This window comes from Lagopus muta, chromosome 2 (genome assembly GCF_023343835.1).
Source record: "Lagopus muta isolate bLagMut1 chromosome 2, bLagMut1 primary, whole genome shotgun sequence".
Taxonomy (NCBI): Eukaryota; Metazoa; Chordata; class Aves; order Galliformes; family Phasianidae; genus Lagopus; species Lagopus muta.
This window is the reverse complement of record NC_064434.1, coordinates 77,424,730-77,447,398: the sequence shown is the minus strand read 5'-3', so window position 1 is coordinate 77,447,398 and position 22,669 is coordinate 77,424,730. Positions and strand designations below refer to the sequence as shown.

The following is a 22,669-nucleotide window of genomic DNA, read 5'->3' as shown; positions in this document are numbered from 1 at the left end:
GTAATGTAATGTAATAGGAACTTCTTCACAGTTGACAGGAAAGGTCAACAGACTTTTGTAGTTTGATCCTCAAATGCTGCAAAATGAAGCTTAGTTTTAGCTAAACTGAAGAACTGAAATTCTGCTGGCACTTTGTTCACAGCAGAAGATTTTTCTAATTGCAGATGTAAATTTTTGGTTTTGTATGGAAACCCAAAGTTATTTAAGGTATCACAGAATTGTAGGGGTTGGAAGGGACCTCCAGAGATCATCGAGTCCAACCCCCCTGCCAAAGCAGGTTCCCTACAGCAGGTAGCACAGGTAGGCATCCAGGCAGGCCTTGAACATCTCCAGAGAAGGAGACTCCACCACCTCCCTGGGCAGCCTGTTCCAGTGCTCCGTCACCTCACTGTAAAGAAGTTCTTGCGCATGTTTGTGCGGAACTTCCTATGCTCCAGTTTCCAGCCATTAATTTTATCATCTTCAGAAACTCTGTTCCCTGTTTCACTTGAACTTGTTCAAAATCGTAACACAGGATTTCCCTTTGCCCTAGATTTGTTTACAGTATGAAAATGATCAGAAAGAATGTCTTACCACAGAACTCTTGAAATTAGTAAGCATGCATTGTAGCCTTTGTAGTTTTCCTGAATTTCTTCCATTGAGTTTTATACAGTAGCACTTCTATAATAGGCTTCTTTAGAATGGCCCAAAAACATATTTAAAAAATATATTAAGTCACAAAGTGTTTTGTACTAGGAGAGAGTGAAAAGAAGAAAAGAGTTTGATGGGGCTTAAGAACATAACTAGTCTGAGCTTACGTGAGCGTGAGCATGAGCATCGACGTTTTATTTTTCTGATACCCTCATTTTATTTTTCCTCCTTGCACCCAGGGCACATAAAAGAAACATGGAAATCATGGTTCTAAGTATCCTGAAAGTTAAACAGTCTCTATTTCAAATTAATAATCACTAGAATTTTTATGAAAAATAATACATACCAACAAGACTGTTTAAAAAGAAAAAAAAATGGATTTATGGATAGCACAGTTTCAAGACTGGAGCTGGAATTACTGCTTTGCAGTTAAATAAATAAAAATCTTAAGGTTAGAATAGAAGGGTCCTTAGAATCCCAAGCCTTAGAAAATAGCTACAGCCTTTTAAATCAGGCTCTTGGCCCCATCTGAGGATACTAAGGAGACTGAGAGTCCTTCAGATTTGTACAGCCCAGCACTGGATGTGCATCACCCAGGGTACTAGGAAGCCCAGAACGGCTGTTTTCCAAACAGCAGCACCACAAATAATTGTGATGTCTCGTCCTGAGGAAGATGGCTCAGCCATATATTCAAAAGAGAACTGGACAAAAAAAAAAAATAATCCCTTGAGTCTCCCTCCTGGAACAGAGGAGAAAAATAAAAGGTGGTTATTTTCATGCTATGCATTACAAAAACCCTAACTGCTTGTGTAACACACTGTAAAATTTGAAATAAGTTGATGCTGTTTGTAAGACACAGGACATGTAAATCTATAAAATGCCTGTATTTCTAGAAGATATGGAGCTATCATGGATATTGACAGGTCATCTGAAGACAAAAAGTATATCAGTGCATAGGCAATACTTAAAAATATTTATTTTCAGAATCTATGGCTCATGATGAGTCACAGGAACATGGACTTCATTCATCCTGTCCTCAGTGCTCAGCAGTAGGTTTTGTCTGTATCATGTTGAGAGCAGAGATGCAGATGACACCCACTCCATCTGTGTGGCTTCTGATCTGTCCAAGTCAAGCTGGACTTGAGGAACTCCCTTCCAGAGGGTCTATTTTGGGTGTCACTCAGAGGGGATTCAGTGGATGGCTGGTGTGCATTATCCTTTATGTTTCCAGGCTCTTGCATGCAAATAGCAATTCCAAGATCTCTTTACTAAGAGAATTCCACTCCTCAGGAAAGCTAATATTGCAAGGAATTTGAGACCATAGGCATGGGCATAGTGTATCTGCTGCTGTTCATCCTTATGAACATTTGTAGATACATTAGCAATGCACATTTTAGCAAACCTTGTCTGGGAATCTGTAGTGAAATCCAAGCATGTAAAAACTGGGTTAATCTAAACCCCAATTTATCTGAACTTTGGGGCACACAAGTCCTTAAAATAGATAAGCCAAACAAAAGCAAAAAAGCAAATACTGCTTCGAATGGGGGGGGGGGGGGGGAAATTGTGCACATGTTAATCTGCAGAATTGTATTGGTTGTACTTGAGCCTTCAGACCTAGCAGAACTAAGCCTCATACTCTTAATAACAAAAATACAGCTTTAGCTCATTTTTCAGGTTTTTATTTAAAATGAGAAAATCCTGTTACAAAGAGCAGAGGCCAAACTTTGCCTATTAATTCAGTTTTAATAAGGATTGTTATGTACTGTGGTATTATTCTCTGTGCACACTGATGTTCCTGTTTTCTCTTCACTCCTCTTCTTAGTGTGAAAGCTGTCTCTTCTCACTAATTAAATTTCATTACCTCCCACTGAAGTGAAGAGACTGAGAGATTGTTGGCTGACTGCCTTTGACATACTTAATCAATCCCTAGAGAACAAATAATGACCCTTTTTTGTTCATTTTAACTTGTAACCTTTTTTCCCCTTCTAAGACACAGTTTCTGCAGTCATTTGAATTTATGTCCATCTTCATTTTCAAGACTGTAATGGTAATTCATTCTGTGGTCATGTAAGCAATCAATAAGAGGATAGATACTTGTCTCATATTTAGCATGAATATTAAACTTACAATGTCATTTTGCCCTTAAAGTTCACTTCAGAATTATTCACAGAAAACTCTAGAATTGTGCTGTATGGGAGTAACATTGACAGTTGCTTAACTGGTCTAATCTACAAAGATATTTACATGGAAGTTATATTTCACTTATAGGACCTGCATAAGCTGTACTGCATATTTTAATTACATGTACAAATTAATATACGGAGGTGCCCCACTGATTTAAAAGAAGTGATACTACACATGAACTGAACAGTAATTCTCAGTTTTTGACTAAGGATAACGGATACTAAGGATGCCCCTTATCAGGTATTAAATCTAGGCAGATAGTAAGGACCAAGAGAAGGAAATAAGTGAGCTTCTAACAAATAGTATTATATGTGGATTTGTAATGGAGAGGATATGTGCACACTTATTTTGCTATTCAAAACAGCTTCTTTGTTCAGATAAGAAAATGCTAATACAGTGAAAATAGTGAAAGAATAAACAAATGAGAATTCTTCTAAATTAATAAACTGTAGCAACCCTCAACTAGTAAAATCGAATGGTTGCTTCAGTTGTATTTTAAAGAATCAATCAGAAAAATTACATGCAGCCCCGTACAGATATGGGTCATTTTTAGCCCTTGAGGTAATTTCTTATTGTCCCTGATTATCTTCCAAGATGAATCCTTTAAAAGATTTCAGTCTGTCAGCTGACTAAATGAGTCTCCTTCTCTGTGGTGAAATTTTGTGAGATTTGATTACATTTGTATAACCATATGTAAGCATGCATCTATCCACTGTTATAAACCACACAAATGTCTAAGTCCACTGAGCATAAAGTTTATCATGACAGGGCTGTGGAAAAGGTTTATACATCTTCTTTAAATAAAAAAATGTACTGCCGTGCCACTCTTCTCGGACTTCTCTTGTGGTTTAAAGCAGTGTCCTTCCTCAGATCCACACTCTTAGCTGGGATATGTAAGTTGTACACAAGATATCAGTTCTGTTGCTATGGTGATCAGTGTGCTAGAGCTGATGGATTTATTTATTTTAATGATTGCTTAATGTTTTAACTATCTATCTGCTGGTTTATAGAAGTCTCAGTTCTGCATCACTTTCCATGGTTTAATGAGGAAAGTATTGGCATATTTTGCTTTCCAGAACTGTCTAAATCCTTTTCTTACCATGACAGGTGTTACTTTCACAGTATGAACCCACTCTCCAATTAACTGTAAGACGTAACAATAATTAGAACTGGCAAATAATAGCATGTGTGTTATAATAACATCAGTGCTAGGAAATGCAGAAATACTCATTTTCAAGACAATGAGGATTCCAGAAATAATGAAAAAATAAATCATAGAATCATAAAATATTTTGGGTTGGAAGGGACCTTTAAGATCATTTAGTTTCAATCCTGGACTACGGGCAGGGGCACTTCCTTCTAGACCAAGTTTCTCAAAGTCTCATCCAGCCTGGCCTCTCCTTTGAGGGAGGAGACATTCATGATTTTGCTGGGCAGCCTGTTCCAATATCTCACCACCCTCACAGTAAATAATTTCTTCCTAATATCTATCTAAACTAGCCTCCTCCAGTTTATAGTTATTTCCCCTTGTCCTGTCATTTCATGCCCTTATAAAAAAATCCCTTCCCAACTTTCCTGTAAGCTGCCTTCAGCATACAGGAATCCTGAGGAACTCTGGCAGGGCTGAGATTTTGTTTCAGTTGTTTGTTTATCATTGCCTACTATAATCTTTATGCCATTACTATGCTAAATCATTAGTTCCTTCAGACTGGTTATAATAATTGCTATTCAATACTCTAATTGCCAGCCATATTCATTAGACATAAATTGGAAAGGAAAGCATCTGTTTTGTATAGTAACTAAATAATAGCAGTTTGCCATATAATTCTGAATATAATGTACTATTTTAGGTCAGTTTGTAATTGTCAATCATATTTGTAAGTACAAAGAAAGGTGCATTCTTTACTTGGCTGAAGTTGCATATGTGTTATTCTCAGTAACTGTGATCAAAAATGCTGTTCGATGATGCTTGAAATATTATTGTATTTTATTTTAAAGTCTCTCTATGAGTCATCTGACTATAGTTCACTTTCATTAAATTTATGGAAAAGGTATTAAATTGTATGTTCAGCGCATTTCGACTTATATGCCCACAGACATGCAGCATTTCATCTGACAAATTAAAAGCAAATAAAATTTGAATCCATAACAGTGCCAATTTAGTTTAACATTCAGAAGGAATAACAGAATATAGAATTCGTAGGGTCTGTTTTATTTTTATCAGAATGCTACTATTTTAAAATAACTGGTGCAAATCTCTTTGAGTTTGTCATTGACTACAGGCAAAGAATGAAACCCTATGGCAAAACATAAATACTGAACACAGTTCCATTGTCCCAGTTCAGACAAAAGATCCATTCAAATCATAAGAGATATTTGCCTGGGGAGAAACCAGGAAAGCACTGCTCTGACTTATAATAGCTCCTGGCTGCAAATTCTAATTATATATACGTCTGCAGAAAAGAAAGAAAGAACACATACCACAGACTTGACATTTATAGACATCTTCCTCTTAAACTCCTTTCTACTTTTTGCCGACTTTATTCGGTACATGGCATTTTTTATATACTTTTTGGACTCTAAGGATGAGGCTCATTTGACCTAACTTCTAAATGGAAGTCAACATTAGAGCTGTCTAGACTTTCTAGATCATTGGGGGAAATAAACAAGCAATTTTGAGATATGAATCATCTGAACTTCAGGCAATACCTGAATTAGATAATATCACATATAAAAGGTCTGTTTCTCTCTAGCTATCAAAAATAGTCTAGACCCTATTTCAGATACAGACAAAGGCATTATAGTTTGGTTAGTTAAATCTCACCGCAAGGTGAATAGGAAACATTTCTTATAATAGGTCACTGCAGTTCCCCCAAAAAATGAGGAAAGAAAAGAGCTTTAGTCTTTTAAAGAGTAGAAATTTCTATTGATAACATCTCTCCTTCATTTCTGAGCTACAGAGTACAAGCTAAGGATTGATCTAGAAAGATTAGATGGTTAGATTTTGTGAATACTGTATGTACAGCAGTGAGTACTAGAACCGTCAGATGTAATTACAGGTGATTTACTTTGTTGTATGAGGAGCTCAGATGTGGCACTGTGATTCTGAGACCGCTTATGTGAGGGCTTGCCTGGAGAGCAGTGTTGTTGCAGCATCTGTATAACAGCTGGACTGGGAATACCTCTGCTCTCAGTGGTGAACAGCTGACCACATATGTGGAGATACATGGTCAGTATTAGCTGTGGTGAGCAATATTTGATTTTGGTTTCTTCTCACCACATGGACTTTTCTCACTCTCACAACTGGAGCAACACAAGAGGTGTCAATTCTTTCAAAGAACCTCATGAACTCTCTGCTGTCTGCATGCACGGATGTTTGAAATAGGGTTTAGCTATTCCTTCAAGATTTTTTTAAAGATGAATATAAAATAAACATGCCCTTAAATGACTTAAAACAGTGTTAATCAATACAAAATGATCTTTGTGATAATCTCATGATTCCATGTGTATTTCAGACCTGTCAGGTCATATCATGTTATGTCAGCAATGATGTAATATCTCTGAGCTGCTCTAGTCCAGAATGATGTGATAAGACATGACACACATCATGTCTGAACAATAGTACTAGAAAGGGAAGGATTTAGAATCAAACCAAAGCTGTATTAGCATGTGATTATTTCACACACACTTGTACAGTGTAGGTATTGAATGCTGTAAGTATACAAATGGTTTTGTGATTTTTTCTCTCTGTTGCTTTAAAAAGCGACTGCTGTTTTCCCATAGACTGACGAACTGTCTAAATTTTTTTTACAAAAATCATCTGCTAATGTTGAAATACAGCTCTCAAACTGCCAGTGGGCAAATACTATCTATTTATGGTTCCTCATATTCAGATTTATTTGGTAGGTTTTATTTCTTGCTGAAAGAAAACAACTTAATCCCTTTGGCACCAAAATACTTTTTAGTAAACCATTCTGGGAGATTTTTCTATAAAAAATGCTTTTCAGAGAATGAGAATCGACCCCTTTCATCAGCTCACATTTCTGCTTCCCAAAGCATTCTAGAGACTAAGAAAGGGTAAATTAAATCTGGATGCACAACACACAAGAATTTGAGCCTCTGAGGAAGAAGTCATGTTCCCTGTAGGCCCGACCTCCAGTTATTCAAACTGTTGTTTCATTCTGTCTAAAATCTTCTGAGATAAATTGTAGTTGACTAAATCCATTTCACTAGATATTACGTTCAACATGGACCCAAATGACATTCTTTGTCCCAGTGAGCTTACAGCATTTTCTCTGGGAAAAAAAAAAATAAATAAAAAAAAAAAAAAAGTTTTGCCTTTCAGAAATGATGTTAACAGGACAAAGATTCCCTGGCTCTCAAGCCATGGTAATGGCTGTAATTACTTTGAAATGAATAGTGGAGAACATCAGGCGTGATCAAGTCAGGATCATAGCAGCCAGCCCCTGCTGTATTGACCAACTTTTGCACATTGTCTCATTATATACCATCAGCTGCATACTCAGGTGGATGAGTAGGAGAAAGAGTAAAATGCTACTGAGCTGTAGCGTATTACATACCTTCCTAGCATTAAGAAATCCAAATCTACTGTATCTATTTGTATTATCTATGATTTTGAAATAATCTTAAATAGAAGAGTTTGGCACTTAACTGTTGATGACCTCCGTGGAAAACTATCCATTAAATAGTTACTGTAGTGTCAGTTTAGTAATACAACTACGTAATCTCTGTACTTCAGGAGCTATTATTCAGCATAAGTAAAGGTAATGCTATAAAATCCAGCATCTTTGCTATCCAATGAGACCATGGAGTAAACGTACTGTGCATGAATCCTTAGAAGAGCCCTAGATTCAATGAACACTTCCATTAGCACTGAGGAGTAGAAAGTGTCCCTGGTGGTCATACCATGAGGCTTTTTCTGTTCCTTGTTGAAGAATTCAACTCAGAAGCACTGCAAAATCCCAGGGGCAGTGCAGTGTTTGATACTAAACAGCTGACCATCACAGGAGCTGAATTTGAAATAAATACTTCAATTTTCAGTTAGAGATTAAGATTTCAAGATTACTACAGATGAACAAATAAAGCCAAAATCATTTCAGGAATGAAGCAGCTTCTGTACCTCTTTTCTAGCTGTGGATTCACTCCTTGTTATAACAAAGCTTGTGAAACCAATACTGCTTTATGAATTTTCTGAAGAATAGAATGTTTCAGCTAATTTTAATATATGTTTATATTAGAGGTGTTTCTCTGACTGTGATAATGTAAAGCACAGAAGGGTTTGATGTTAGAAAGAATTCACATTTTTATTTTAAGAAAAATATACGTACCTGAAAAATCCCCACAAGATATCAGATATGTAAGATCTTCTAAGACTCAATATCAGAAGCCTGCTTTTTTTTTTGTCTTACAGATAGATCAGTTAGTCTAATAGGAAATACTGCACCTTGTTACAAACTTTGATTTGTTTAAGATGAAATATAACATCTACATATAAGCTAGCTGTAGAAATGTTTTCTTTGAAATTGTCTGCAAGTTTGGTACATTAGCTCAGCATCTTTGCACTGGGAAGTGTGTGTGTGGTTTTGAAACAAGTGTTTATATTTCTGTGGCTTACTGGGTGGGAGTTTAAGCAGATAAGTAATTTAGGGCCTGCAGATGAGGCAGAGTGAAGTTCAAAGAATCTGAATGTGGACTTGGATGGCAGGCAACTCCCATATGACACCTCTTTTGCTGATTCTGCCTCCAGCAGAAAGTCTGTCTGCACAGGACAGAGCAACTAAACAAAGGTATATACTTGCTACAGTCTTTTACATATTTCTTGCCAACCTTTCCAAAGACTAAATAATTGTTATATCATGAACTCAAAATGTCATGACATGCTGTCAAAATTAACATTTTTTTCTTTGATGTGATGTAGAATACAGCAAAACTGTTTTTAAACAAGCTCTGAAAACAGGAAAAAAAACCTAAAAATATATAACGCTTTCACTGTATCAACATAAATGCTTAACAATGAATACTAAAGTATTCTCTGTCTATGCAGTATAAAACATAGTAAAGGCAGTAGTAGCTGCGGTAGAATAACATGGTGCAACAACCAGGGTGTGTTTCTACACCAGATTCTCTTACCTGTAACAACAGGATTTCTGTTCGCTTCAAAACTTTAAGCAGGAGAAAAGCTTTCTCATAGTTTTTTCAGAAAATAAACTTTTCAAACTCTGCACTTGAAATCTAATCGTTTTTAGCATGCATGTTAATAGTTGAGAGGACAGTCCTTTTCTCTGTGATTATAAAAATCCATTTTAGGTGTACCCTCAGTATGCTATTGCATTTTGAGAGCAGTGTCAGTAGTGATTATTCAAAAAAAAATAAATAAATAAAAAATCCAATGAAACTGTATATTGCCCTAAATATCTAAGAGTGCTAATGCCATAGGGTCACAGTCTGATTTCCATGATTATAGCCTAAGTGTTTTCAACTCATAAACTGCATTTGCACCAAGACTATCCTTATTAAGAAACTTTTGTTGTAACTTGTGTTTTATTCTCATTTACTTGCAATTTGCCAGTTTAGGTACTTAATGAATCTTCTAAGTTACTGGATGAATTATTCTTTCTAAAAACTTTCATCTGGTGGGGCAGAAGTGTTGCTGATATGCCAGACTGAGATTACTTCAAGGTTAGAACTGAGAGTAAATAAATTCAAAGTTTTTAGTTCCTAAACCTGAAGCAGCAGATTTGCTTCAAAGCCAGTGGTATCCTATAACACCAGTAAGACCTAACACCAGGAAGTCTATCTGCAGATTCTTGTTTCTAGACTAAATCTAGAATGATTTCTATTTATTGGCATTTAAAGTTGATGTATTGGCACAATTAAGCAGACAAATATTTAAACACTGATAATGAGATACTGTGGCTGTCCATGGTCAACAATATATTTTATAAATTTTGTATTTTATTTTGCATTTTAATTCTCCTCATTCTAATTCAAAACTATGCAAAGTGTAAGTTCAAAGGCTGCTTTGTCCATTACCAACATCTAGATAAAACCTGCCTCTCTGTTTAACCCAATTGTACCCCAGAGCTGGGAATGCATCCCCCTCATTTGGGGAGCATGAACATTTCAAGTACACCGCAAATGCAGTCATGGGTGCCAACCCTGTGGTTTGCACCATGGGCTATCAGATGGGGCAGGCAGTGTTCAAATCTACCCTGGGAGAGACATCTTCATTTCTGATACTCAGAACAAGCAAATTTGTATTGAAAATAATATGCCTTTAAATCACTTTGGAACCACTCTCTTGATAGGGTTTCTGCTGTAGAGAATTGGCAAAAGGATTGTACATACCACTGTCTCTTAAATTCTTCCAAAAATGCATTTCTTGGTAAGGAAATAGCCTTTCCTTCTCCCGTTTACTGACACTCCTGAATCCATCCATCCTGCTCAACTGGATAGACTGGAAAGACTCTCCTGAGGAGGGAAATAAAGCTTTTATGGAAGAGATGAAACTAATCACTCTCTGTGAGAAAGAGAAGTGTTCACACAACCCTATGCTCTTATGAAGGATGTTTAGTAATGTGTTCGGAAGAAAGATAACCATAGCTCAGCTGCATATGCACAGTGCATTCTACAGCAAAACCATCCCTTCACATAAAAGTTTCTATGAGGAGAAGTTCACTTTTAAAAGATTTCATGCCTTTCATGTTAATATTGACAATATTCATGTTTTCTTCTTGAAGTTCTTATTAATTCAAGTGTTCCAATGACAGAATAATTTCTGAAGTGAAACATCCCATGCCAAAGCTGCCTCTCCTACCAGTGCTTCCTATTTGCTTTTAGCCATCTCTGCTGCTGAGGGATGAGGGCTGGCAGAGGCAACTACCATCTCACCCACCAGCCCTGCTGCCTTGTACAGGTCCTAAAGGCAGAAGAAGGGCCATTTTGGCCCTGTAATGAGACATAAAGCCATAGGAAATTGGCTCATTCGGTTTGCTGCTTGCAGTGACTTGTTTCTGTCTTGCTTATTCTCCTTCATTTAGTCCCTGCTATAAAATGCAGGGCTAACCTGCTTGTTTCCATTGTACAGTCTCATCAGTCTGTTTGTCTGTTTGTTCATTGATGTCCTCAGCCTAAGCAGATCATAAGTCATTACAGGCTTGTGTGCAGCTGGACAATCGTTTATGCCTAAAGCAGTCTCTGCCCTTAGGAACAGCATTAATAAATATAAAGAACATAATACTAATATTTAAAAAATATCTAGTTCATTATCCTATTTAAAATACTGCAAAGCATTTTCAACAATATCATCACGATTCTTAGTCATTATAGATACCTAAGATTGCAGTCCTAAAATACAACTTTTAGAATACAATAATAATACACTGAAATGGGAAGCTTGTGTGCAAACTGAGGACAGAATATGAGCTTTACCCATTGGTAACTTGAAATTCTCAATGTTATCTTTATGCATCAGGCTGAAGAAGATGTAATCATATTCAGTATACTTTGTCTTCTTAGGAAAGCTACTTTAAAATATTACTTAAAATGCAAGTCTTTAAAAGCAAAAAGAAAGGGATATACCTGAAGAGGTCTGTTGAGCAGAAGTGAGATTGTTCGTATTATTACTATTTAGAGCACATCACTTATTGGTTTTCTATAAATCTTTTATCTCCGGTTTCCATTTTTTTTCTGAACCTATTAAACTTTGGCACTTTTTCAATAAGTTTTGCTACATTTATACATTTTGTCTCAGAGGTGTCAAAAAATACAATTATTTTGGAAAACAAATATACGATACAACATTCAAGAAACAACGGTGCGTTGGTTTTATTACATGTCAGGAGTACTAAGTGATTTACACTGCAATTTGTACTAGATTAGGCTGTAAAATACTCAAATACATTTATTCAAACAAGTACTCACTGAATCTTATTTCACAGAGTAAGGCCGTGCTGTAAAAACTTCCCTGTTGAGATAATGATATTGTTTTTTTACAAGAACATTTCAACCACATTTCACCAAAATAAGTAGTTTTTTGTTTTTTCTTTTTTAATCAGTAATTTTATTTGGTTACTGCTCGTCTGATGCGGTATTTTCATGGGAAAATGTTAATATCTAATAGAAAGAGAATTAAATGCCTTAATGAACAGTTTCATGGATGAATTCTTATAGAGGAGATAGCCACAACAAAAGTATTAAAAAATCCATTACTATCCCAAAGGACTCACTGAAGTGTTATGAATTTTATTTTGGAAGAATAGAAAACATGCATATTTTGAAAATAATGTTATAAAATCTCTGAGTAATGTTGCCTCATTTTGTTTAATGCAAACTACCACTTACTGTGGGAATGACAACATTTATATTTGAAAGATTTTGATTGTAGCTTGCATATATTTCAATCAGATAAATAAATCTGTAGGATTATCTTTCAACAAATACATTATTCATAAACAGAATTTCAGAAAGACTCTTATGGTTTGCTCTTTCTGCACTGTAGCACATAGCATGACTGTGAAATCTTTAAACTCTATATAATGAGAGTGATTATGTAAGTTGTGGCAAGAAAACAGGGAGTTTATTTCTAGTCTGTTTTGCTCTGACCTTCATTAAGCTTTATGTGAATCAGCCATTTGTTTCAGATACAGAATGCTTTGTGAAAAATCCAGTTCAGAATATCTGAATACTAATGCCTGGAATAACATGATGGTCCAACCTTTGCATGTATAATAATTGGCAGTATAGCTATGCTATTCAGCTTCTATTCCTCGGTAGCTTTTGCTTCTAGCAGATTACCCAGCTAGCTAAGTCCATGCTAAATACTTCTTTTTAGCCAAATGCTTATTATTTGTGCAAATCCTGACTATACAAAATTTTCAATGCGGCATCTCTACAGAGAGATGCCATTTGGGAGAAAAAAATGTCTGTATGTGAGCCCAGTGTCTCGTGTCTCACAGCTGTCCTTCTTTGCAGACTGGCACATGGCATGCACCCTGCAGTCGCTGGACTGCAGGAGATGCTGCCAGCCATTGCCATCCAGGAGAAGAATTGCACATCAACAAGCAAAGAAGCAGGCACAAACCTCTAAGGCAAACAGCCTTCAGAAATGAGGAACTTTCAGTGTGCTTCTCAGCTCTTTAAATTCTCACTTTGATTCACCAGATCTGCTCTGTCTTATGACATTCAGGGATCTTGCCTTGAGTGTGAAAAAACCCTCTCATCTGTTTGCTGAGCTCCCCTTGGTTAGGTAGCTGTTGCTGATGTTACAGCATAGCCGGAGCTCCCAGTCCTCCTTCTGTGCCCCAACAGCCTGCACTGAAGTCAATGGTAGGGGCTCATATCTACTGGGTATTCAGAACCTCTCCTTACAAAAACTTTCTTAAATTCCATTGGTACATTGTTCTTTTAAGCAAATTTAAAACTGTTATGAAAAAAGAGAAATGCAAGTTGACAGTGGAAAGTAAGTATACATGAAATATTTGAGTTGCAGGGAGTTTATACTATTCAAGATCTCATGCTAAATAAGAGTAGGCTAATTTCTATGATGTCAAAAGGGAAGATCAAGCTGTGACTCTCGAAGTGTTGGTTTTTTTTTTTTTTGTGGGCTTCTTCAGCTTTTTGTTTAATTGATGTTGAGAAGAATGAATATTAAACAAATGTCTAACTCTGTATGAATGTGTTATAGCTAATAGGCATAGCAGGAAACTTTGTAATAGTAATATTTTATATTGAACTTATAGGCAGGAACAAAACAATCAGCATCATTTGAAAATTTTCCATTAGGATGATTTTCCCATGGAAAAAAATTCCCTTTTTGGAAATGTAAAATTTGTCAAAAAAATATGATTATCCTTCAGATAAAAAATGAAAATATCTGCATTCAACATATGTAGCTTATAAAATATCTCATGTACCAATATACAAGTGATAGGACACAAAGGAAACAGCCGCAAGTTTTGCCAGAGTTGATTTAGATTGGATATAAGGAAGAATTTCTTCACGGAAAGGGTTATTAGGCATTGGAAAAGGTTGCACAGGAGAGTGGAGGAGCCACCATCCCTGGAGGTATTTAAGAGACGTGGTGGTGATGCTCAGAATATGGTTTAGTGATGGACTTAGTAGTTTACGTGGATAGTTGGACTTGATAATCTTCAGGATCTTTTCCAACTTGATTCTATGATTATCAGCACAAAACTTAGTGTAAAATTACATATCAGTGTAGTCAATATTAGATTGTTCTGATTTTTTTATTTTATTTTATTTTTCTTACCTAAACTTGCATCTGAAAATTTGGAAATTTCTGTGAGAATAAGGAATCTTCAAATACAACACTCTGAATGGAAATGGTACATTTTCTCCTCATTAATATTCACTGGCAGGATTTTTACTCTTCATTTCAAACATTATTTTTGCAATCTTAATAGATGTTACATAAAACATCTGCCAATATTTTAGCTTCACTTTCAATTTTCACTTTTTCCTTTTTCCATCCCTTTTCTACTTTGCCTTTGAAAAAAATAATATTTATATTTCACAAAAAGAAAATGTATTTACAAATTTCCAAAGTAGACATTTCTGAAATCTGAATAAAGATATGATAGTTGAAAGATTTTGTACCATCTTTGCCTCTTGATGATTGCAGAGAGCTGAAAGAAAAGAAAAATTGCAGCAAAGATGGAAAAGTGCAAAGAGAAGTAAAAATATGAAGATTTTCCCATTTTCCCAGCTTGAGCATGATTTGAAGTGGACCTCCAACCCCATTTAAATCAATGTTAGCTACACTGAGAATTACATTCTTGTTTTTGAAATGATAAATTCTTCCCAACCCAGAGTTGTTTCCAAAAAGGCTATTCACTGGCTTTATGGGATTAAATGCATCCCCCACACAAGAGTTCATTCAGGACACCTTCATCCTTGAAATGTCTTCTTATTACTGAAAAGCATAGTGAGGCTTCTTTACAAAAAGTTGAGCCTTTGTGCATGTTCCAAAGATTGCTCTGCTTCTATTCAGTAAATATTTTCAATAATAGGCAGTAATCCAGCTTTTAGTACAAGCTTTATTGCATAAATTAATTTCTCAATAAATATTACAATGAGTTTACGTGGGGCTTTGTCATCCAAAGTATGTAACAAATATGAACTTGACAGTTACCATCTGGTTCAATTCAATTACAATCAGTAATGAAATAATGTGTAAAAGTATGAAGAGGAAGAAAGCTATGGGCATCTTGAGTGATGAAACTGTGACCACAAATCACATTGGCTATATCCTCAGTTAAGCTGCAACATCTACAGACTCAATAAAAAATGTAATTTGATTGGATGTAAGTCAGCATAAAAATAACTCTATTTTTAAAAAAGAAATCACAATAAACTAATTTCATTTACTTTCTGGATGGAGAGGTAATGCGGAGGAAATAGTTCAGATTAATTTTGTCAAAGCAATTACTACAGCATTTGAAATATGTAACAAAAAATTGTTCAAATTGTTTTGGATGAAAATGTGCAAGAAAAACAAAAACGGAGACCTCCTACACATGCAGATGATGTACGTTTTACTTTATCAGAATATTTGTTCTTTGTGTGTTGTAAACATTTCTAAAAGCAAGGTCTATCTAGACTGCATGCTTTGCCCTTGATAATAGACTTCAAATAAATCCTTGTCATACTTTCTAAGGTACATTAGACTGGATATCTATTGCCCTGCTCAGCTGGTGATGGCAGCTTTCTTGTTTATAATGCCATCTCTGTTTTCCTGTTTTGATTTAAGCATCCCCATTTTTGCTCTCTTACATCCCTAAGCCTTCCATCAAAAATGTACAAGAAGGCATTGTGTGCGTTGACCTCAAGAGCTAGCAAATTGATTGCAAATTGGCCAAAGGACCAAACGCTGGTGGGTAATGAAAACTGTGACACCAGCCTGAGATGCCTGAAAGTGTTCCATACTACTTACAGAGACATTAAACAGAACTGACTGCCTCCTGCAGTATTGCCTGTGGGAACACCACCGTGATGAATGCATGATCAGACCTGGGTGTTTCTGTTAATTATCACATCAAGGAGAAATACAGAGCCCTTTTAATGTACAATGACAGTAAGGGAGGAAAACAGGAAAACTTCACTGAAGCCAGAGAGCAAGCAGGCAATGACTTTATTTTTATCTGTCTTCTCCACACCCTTTTCTCTGCCAAAATCTGTACCAAGTTGTTGCAGCCTCTAGCACCCATCAGCTGCACAAGTATCCATTGTACATCCCATTGCAACTCCTAGAACTTGGTCCTCAAAGAGGCATTCACCATAAGTCACAGCTGTGTCATCTTCCATGAGCCTACAGTTTGTTGATGCTGCCTGTTAAACTATTTACAATGAGAAATAATGGCTTAATTCCTTATGCAGTCTGGCACAACCACATGACCCCACGTTCTGTTTGATTATCTGTTACCATTTTTATTTTTTTTTTTAAAGAGAGATTTCTAAAAAAAAAACTCTTTCAGCTTATAATTATTTGAAAATATCTGATCACTGAATTTAGCCTACAGGTCTTTGGCATTTCTGTGAATCTTCAAGATTCACAAACCCCAATTTTTGTCACTCATTTAGAATTGTGGAAATGCCTTGCAGTTATGTTGATAGGTTTAGATTAGATACTATTCCACTATTAAAATGTTTTTTCTTATGTTTTTCTTTCTGCTTTGATTATTACATTCTTTGTATCCACTTCTCTTTCCACATAAGAGGAGGAAAAATCTCTCCCTTCTATACTGACTGACAGGATATCTCTTCCTATGATGCCAATGTCATTCCCATGCACAAGAAACCTAAGTTTAATCTGTCATGAAGTGTACAGCAGCAAGATGGACAGTGAAAACTAAGTCATATGTTTGTTTAATAATATTACCAGTATTGAACGTGATCAAATTATTGACCATGCAAGCAGGACAGTATAATCTTTGGAAAATGTTTCTGAAAATGTATCTTAGTAGAGTACACAGAAAAAAAAAAAAAGTAATTGGGGCAAATCAACATCTCCTTTGATTTTGGCAGGTTTGCAGATGTAAATGATCCCCTTCATTCTGAGACAAATGCTCCTGCACACCTTCAGCTGGATGCAGAGTGCACTGTTATTGATCTAAAGCTAAGTAAGCAGAATTCTAGACCTTCTGTATGTCAGATCTCCAAAAGGACTACACTTTGGGTGCATAAATATGTCCTGAATTTCTTGGCAACATGAGGAAGTGCCTCCACAGACTTTTGTAGCCATGCCTACCATGATATTTCGGCCAGCTGCTGAGTCCTTGATCCTTGACTCTCCTTGATTTCCCCTCAGTCATTTCATTGGTGTATTTAATAAAGATATTTCTGATTCAGTCCTCAGTAGTGTGTACAGAGCAAAAGGGATGTCTGTGAACCTCTTGGTCCTCTTGGTGCAACAGATGAGTTTAGCAGAAAATATAATCCAGATCCCAGTCTCAACAGCATCTCAGGAAATGGAATAATGCTTGTCACATTATCCTGAATCTTATGAGAGCAGATCAAATAGACAGTGAAACTCTTTAAATTCCCGCCTGGTTTTGGTCATTTTTAGTAGCTCTCCATTAAAATAATAATAATAATAATAATTTAAAAAATAATAATAACCCCCAGGCTAGAAATCCCAGCGCACAATAAATGCCATTCTAGAAAGACTTCTCTTGCTGTGAGCTCCTACCATAGCAAAGTAGAACCATCATCCTTTTATGGAAAGTGTGGTCTTCTGCTTAGTGATTTCAATATTTCCTTTTTGTTCAAGACACTAAAAGATGCCATTTAAATTCTAGGCAGTATGTATCTGATAGTAAGTAGTACCCTAAATTGAGCAGCTGCATGATAAAGTGACTGAACCTTTCACTGCATCTCTGTGTATTTTTTCCTTATTAGGAAGTAAATTAACTACAAAGGGTATAAAATATTTACATACGTATTCATGTTTATATATATACATATACACATTGGGCACACTGGGATACCTGCCAACATGTTTTTTGAATACTTTCCCGAGAGAAAGCCTTGAGCCCTGGCTGGAAGCTGAGGCATTTCCCCATGCTGCTGCCAGGGCTAGAGTGGCAGTGGTTTAGAGTCATGGACTTTGGGCTACAAATAAAGGTGAGACTTTCTGTAGGCTGTATCCACCTGTGTTCCTCCTTTTTTTTTTTTACAGCTTTATTTTTGCCCCTGTGGATCTGTCAGTAACTCCTACATGTGCAAAGGCTGCCTCCTGAGGTCCATCAATGAAGCACATTGCTGTAGATCTGTGCTTCTTAAGTGTGTCCCTTGCTAACCCCACGTGATTTCAGGCCATTTAGTTTGTTGGATTGAAGAATGTAATATAGGATCTTCCTGCTGCTCAGCTGTAAGACTGCATATGCCCTTAAACCAGTGCAAAGTGGCCATATCCAAAGCAAGGGGTGTCCTTACCATTTCTTCATGAGCAAGGAGTGATTATACCTAGGATGCATTTCTTAGACATTGTTAGTTATTTTGAGTGATTGAATGAAAACTGCTTAGAAATCTGTTTCAAGCTGAAAGACATTTGTAAACACTTTTCTCTGTTTGGTGCTTGCAGTGTTTGTCCTTTCATACTGCTCTGCTGTACTATCCATTGCTACTATTCTGCAGCATAACTTACATCTCTGCCTGAACTGCACCCAGACTCATGAGGAGCTTTGAAGGCAGTTGTGTGAACATTCTTAGAAGGAATTTTGCATGCATAAAAGCATACTTTCCAGAGTGTTCACACTGCTATCTTTTCATGAGAGTGTTCTCAAGAAAATCATTTCCTTTCAGGAACATGTGCAAGGCATAAATAAAAGGGCTAGAGATACCAACAGACCGTATTTCGTATTCCTTTTGTAAGTACAGTAATTCTTTCCAGTGTCACTCTTGTTTCAAAGTTTGTATCATCATGAAAACTGTTCTTAGATTGCAGGCATTCCTTTCTTTCTAAATTGACTGAAATCCATGTAGTGTCTAGCTCTCCAAAAGATCATCTTCCATTGTCCACAGTGGTTAACTTGCACTGTGTGGCTCATCTGCAGTATTATTTCAATGGAAAGAAGAATTCCATGAATTCAGGTTTTTGGTTTTTTGTTTTCAAAGATACCCTTCCACAAAGCTATCATAAATCTCAGGAAAGGAGCTTTAACTTGGTGTGTTTGTTTTTCTTTTTGTTTGATTGTTTCCTGCAGTGCTTTTACATCTTAACATAGCTGGCATTTTGTCTGTCCTTTATTTATCCCTCCATAAGCCCACAAAACAAAGCTTAAGTTGCGGCTAAGTAATTCACCTTCAGCTGAGGGTGATTTTTTTTGCTTTCTACATGAAGACAGTATTATGTTATACCTATTAATTGTTTTCCTATACTCATTTCCAGAAAACCCACATTCAATCAGTCTTTTTACAGGTGGGCATGTATTGATGACTAATTTCATTTGAGTTCCTACCATAGAGTGCATCTGCTGTTTCATTTCCTTCTCACTAACGCCTACAAATATGATTCTCTTTATCTGCAGCTCTCTGGGAATGCTTGTGAAATTCAGCTTCTGAAAAGGATTTGTGGTATAATATCTCACCTGGAGATATTGTATAGCAGCAGGGAAGAAAGTAGCCCATATATCCTGTGAGGTTTTATGAAAACAGTTGAGAGGGACAAACTAATTACACTATCTCCTCAGCAGAAAATGGGCAGATTAGAAGACCTACATCAGTCTAAAATGGTCTGGAAAGCTCACAAATGATTACTCCTTCCTTGTAAAAATAAAGTGTTCTGTTAAATTAATAAACCTAAAAACATGCTTGGAATCAATGAATCAGGAAAGGAGTTATGTGGAATTTATAAAATGCATATAAATTGTTTGGTCTGCTTATTTGTGCTCAGAAAGCACAGGCTTTTTGGAAATTTCCAACCTAAATTATAAAGCCCAGGTTGTTGTATTTCAGAACACTCAGTTATGATTACAGTGAGAATCTTCCTGTCTGATATGTCCGCAATTACTTGGTGTTTGCAAGTGTTTGACAGAATCACTTAAAAGGAAAAGGGATTATTGTGAGGTAACTGTTGATACATGTTGGATTTTATATGTATGTTCACTTTCCCTATACATCCATCTTCTTTCTCCATGTATTTATATGTTTGCATAGATACACAGTCGTATAGAGATATTAGAAATAAAATATGTTCCCATAAGACTGAAGCAAGATTTTATTTTGTTGCAGACTCTGTGTGAGCTTGTAAGAGCAGTGAAATCCTGATTCTTCCATGTTAAGGACAGGCAAGTATTTTCTTTTTAATTGAAATCTGAAAAGGTAACTGTCTGAGTCCTCTTGCATTTCTTCTTCTCAGTATCATTTTCTTGCGGTGAAGGACATTTGTTTCTAAAAGGACAGTTGAGTTTTTGCTGAAATTAATCCAACTGGATTCTGTCTAATTAGAAGGAATGTACATGTTTTCATTTCTGTCTACATCTGTGGTAGTACTTCAAAAACACTGCCATTTACATCGGTGAAACCCCATTGTTAATAACTGTATTAAGCCCATAATACCAGTGGCAAAAGTGAAGGTCCTCCACATGTCATGAGCTTCTGCTGTGGATTTCTTCTGCATGCCATGATATCACAGAGCAATTTGAGTGAGAGGAAGTGTGGGTGTCACTGTGGCCAGCTCCCAAACTAGATGCAAATTAGAGTTCAGGGCCTTTGGGCCATGTGTAGATGAAGAGGCCGTGCACAGTGCAGATCCATCCAGGTGGCTTCATGGTGCTCACTATTTAGAAGCAAGAGTACTTTGCTGTCATTTACTTAGCCCAAGTAAGCACTGCTAAGAAAATGAGTGACAAGTTAGAGAGGCAACATTTCCAAGATTGCAATGAAATCCCCGAGAATAATAAAGATGAACAAAAGTGTAATCACTTAGATGTGTTAATTGACTTTAAATGCATTGAAAATAGGAAATGTTTTTAAGGCAGGCTACACGTGCATTTAATTACTTGGCAGTGAATCAGAAGGGTTATGTTTGCTGCATGTGCTCCCCATTTTTCAGAACTACAGCATTACTGTTCCTTCAGTTCTATAGACAGTCTCTCTCTCTGCACCTACTAATTTTTCTTAGGTATTACTACCAGCACTCTAAGTGTCAATGACCTTTCCTCTTCTGTGTTAATAATGTCTTCAGCAGTTTATTCCTGTGGACATGAACTTGAGCCTTCTTTATTTAGGGTGTTTATTTCTTCATCTTTGAGTGGTTCTGAGCCATGAAATGGGATTTTATCTTGGCCAAGCCCTGACAAAAAAAAATAAATGGAGCAAACAAATGGTAGCATAAGCCAAGTGGCTTCACATATACTGGTGTGTGCTGTCAGTGGAAGGACTGGTAAGATAGAGAGCAAGATTCTCCCAGGTGGTGGGCCGCATGAGAGAAAGGTGCTGGATTTTGCTGGAAGATTTTAGAAATGCTAGAATTTGTTGTTGTCATACTATGTTCTAGGCAATGGTTAGTCCATTAGTCTGGACTAATGGTTAGTCCAGCAAATGATGTGAGAGGTAAGGAGGAGAGACAGTGGACAAAGTATGTGTTAGAAGTGATATCAAGTACTACGCTATGATGAACTAGGGCATTCTGAGCAGATATATGGTATGATAAGAGCAAGAAAGTAGGAAAATTATTTGCTTCTTCCCAAAGTGAATCACTAAATGCAATGTTTTGCTTTATCCTAAAATGTTATTTATTCTTTCATTCCACTTGCTTTCTATTGTTCCAAGAACAAAAGGTTGTGCATTAAAATTTAACATATTTTTATGTAAAGATCAGAAAATTGAGAAAATAATCTCAGTTATTTATCCAATGCACAGTTCTTAGGAAGATTTCTTCCCCAGAGCAGAGAAAAATTATTCCTCCCCTTTCATACCTCAGTCTCCTAGGGGTTTACTTTACCTGAAAGAAGCAGCAGCATTTCCATTCCTTCCTTTTGATCCATGAAAAGCCTGGATCTGCAAAACTGGCAGTTACTTCCTGACAACAGGAGCTTTGACAAAAGTCCAGACCATCTAGGATTAATTCACACAGTTTTAAGGAGGCGATTATTAACTAACACAGCATGCTGCATAAAGGCTAGGAGCAGAGCCTGCAGTTGGCTTTAGAACTGTGGTTTAGGTGGTGGTTAGTGTACACTTAGAAATTTTGAATGGCTACTGTAACAAGGATTGAGCTTCTTGTTTGTGTTTTGGATATATCTTTACTGAGATACAATGATAACATAAGGTGACCATTTTGAAAAAGCTCTATAATAGCATTGCTGACAGTGATGTTCATTTCAAATTCCTTGATGGTACATACTGTCAGGTTCTACAAGTTTCATTCTGAACACATCCCAGTTGAAGGTGTGTGAGGAAAAAAAACATGACATAGTCTACAGAGAACCCATTACCATCATCATTCACTACCTGGGTAAGCCAGTTCAGGCGATTTTTTGGGTCTGTTCACAAAATAGCCTCCAGATTCATTTATTTGCATCTGTTCCAACACTACTTGGGAAATGTTACTGCCAAATACGAAATGGTATTTGTGCATCCTTTGCATGAAGAGTTGGTATAGGAATAATGGTTAGGTGTGAGAAGTGTGCATATATTTCCCAACACAGGCACTACAGATTCTATCTTGGGTCATCCTTCCAGCAAAGCATACTCCAACATGCTAATCATAAAGTACAGCATTTCCACACAGATGAAACTATGGGACAGATTCCTAAACTTGTTGGAATATCCCAGACAAACAGTCTGTTCTGACAGTAAGAAAATACAGCTT

The 22,669-nt window shown here is 36.5% G+C and overlaps 1 long non-coding RNA gene across 1 annotated transcript in view; it reads left to right on the top strand.

The window, feature by feature from the left end:
- Positions 1-22,048, top strand: part of LOC125689381 (uncharacterized) — a 36,441-nt gene extending 14,393 nt beyond the window's left edge. Inside the window, exon 3 of the long non-coding RNA XR_007375235.1 lies at positions 20,086-22,048. This is a non-coding gene — a long non-coding RNA (uncharacterized LOC125689381). The remainder of the gene's footprint in view (positions 1-20,085) is intronic.
- The last annotated feature ends 621 nt before the right edge of the window (positions 22,049-22,669 follow it).